Raw genomic sequence first — 1,920 nt, forward strand, 5'->3', positions numbered from 1 at the left:
TTCATTATCATTGGTTTCAAGAAACTTCTTGATTTCTTCCTTGATGTCATTGTTAACCCATTCATTGTTTAATAGCATGTTATGCATTCTACATGAATTTGAATGTTTTTTAGTTTTTTCCTTGAGTTTGGTTTCCAGTTTCAAGCCATTATGATCTGAGAAGATGCTTGATATAATTTAAGTTTTCTTAAATTTGTTGAGGCTTGTTTTGTGTCTTGCCATGTGGTCTATCTTTGAAAATGTTCCATGTGCACTTGAAAAGAATGTATATTTGTATATTTTTCTTCTTTGGGGTGAAAAGTTCTGTATATATAAATTAAGTCCATTTGATCTAGAGTGTTGTTCAATGCCTCAACATTCTTGGTATTTCTTTCTTTGGACGACCTGTCCATTGATGACAATGGGGTGTTGCTGTCAATATCCTTCTTTAAGTCCTCCTAGATTTTTCTTATATGTTCGGGTGCTCCTATGTTGGGTGCATATATGTTTACAATGGTTATATCTTCTTATTGAATTGTTCTCTTAAGTATTATGAAGTGTTCTTATTTGTCTCTTTTCATAGCCTTTGTTGTGAAATCTATTTTGTCTGATATAAGTATTGCTACCCCAGCTCTTTTATAAATGTTTATTTACTTAAAATTTTTTTCCCATCCCTTCACGTTCAGTCTGTGTAGATCTTTTGTTCTGAGGTTTGTTTCTTTTTTGTTATTGTTGTTGTTGTTGTTTAGTTTTTATTTCATAATCATAAACTTAACTCTGCAATCCAGCTAGACTTGAAAGGGGTAAGGAAAATATGGAACCCAATGAACTGCGGTGAGAGCACGAAGATTACAGAACATTTCCAAGCAGAGAGGGGTGAAGGGGTGCTCTCCTGAGCTACAGAAGGAATGGTCTGGTGGTTAAGATAAAACCCACGTCAAATGTATTAGAGTTGTCCACAGTCAGTAATGGTAGTCTTCTTGCTGGTCTTGCCATTCCTGGACCCATAGTGCTCCATGGCTGTCACAACACCCATGCCATCTTTCACCTGGCCGAAGACCACATGCTTGCCATCCAGCCACTCGGTCTTGGCCATGCAGATGAAGAACTGGGAACCGTTTGTGTTGGGTCCAGCATTTGCCATGAACAAGATGCCAGGACCTGTGTGCTTCAGGATGAAATTCTCATCATCGAATTTCTCCCCGTAGATGGACTTGCCGCCTGTGCCATTGTGGCGTGTGAAGTCCCCACCCTGGCACATAAATCCTGGAATAATTCTGTGAAAGCAGGAACCTTTATAACCAAATCCTTTCTCCCCGGTGCTCAGAACACGAAAGTTTTCTGCCGTCTTTGGGACTTTGTCTGCAAACAGCTCAAAGGAGACGCGGCCCAAGGGCTCACCGTCGGCAGCGATGTCGAAGAACACGGTGGGGTTGACCATGGCTGGATGCGGGAATATCCGGGGCGGCGGCGGCCTGAGGTTTGTTTCTTGTAGACAGTATATATGTGGGTCATGTTTTCTTATCCCTCAGATACCTTATGTCTTTTGATTAGAGCATTTAATCCATTTACAATTAAGGTTATTATTGACAGGTACTTGAATTTCATTGTGATTTTTTCCCTTTGTACTTGTGTTCCTCTCCCTCTCTCTTTTTCTTCTTCTTCTTCTTAAAGCAGTCCTTTAGCATCTCTTGCAACGCTCATTTGGTGGAGATGTATTCTTTTAGTCTTCCTTTGTCTGGGAAACTCATTATTTCAAACTCCTATTTTGAAAGAGAACCTTGCTGGGTAGGGTAGTCTTGGTTGTAGTCCTTTGTTTTTCATTATTTGAAATATTTTTTGCCATTTCCTTCTGGCTTGTAGTGCTTCTGTTGAGAAATCAGCTGATAGCCTTATCAGAGTTCCCTTGTATGTTGTTTGCCCTTTCTCTCTTGCCACCTT

At 39.9% G+C, this 1,920-nt stretch overlaps 1 pseudogene; it reads right to left on the reverse strand.

The window, feature by feature from the left end:
• Positions 1–780: 780 nt before the first annotated feature.
• Positions 781–1,448, reverse strand: LOC150003057 (peptidyl-prolyl cis-trans isomerase A pseudogene; annotated as a pseudogene).
• Positions 1,449–1,920: the final 472 nt, after the last annotated feature.

The sequence above is a fragment of the Furipterus horrens genome, unplaced genomic scaffold, assembly GCF_987537825.1.
Source record: "Furipterus horrens unplaced genomic scaffold, mFurHor1.1.pri manual_scaffold_8, whole genome shotgun sequence".
NCBI classification, from domain to species: Eukaryota; Metazoa; Chordata; class Mammalia; order Chiroptera; family Furipteridae; genus Furipterus; species Furipterus horrens.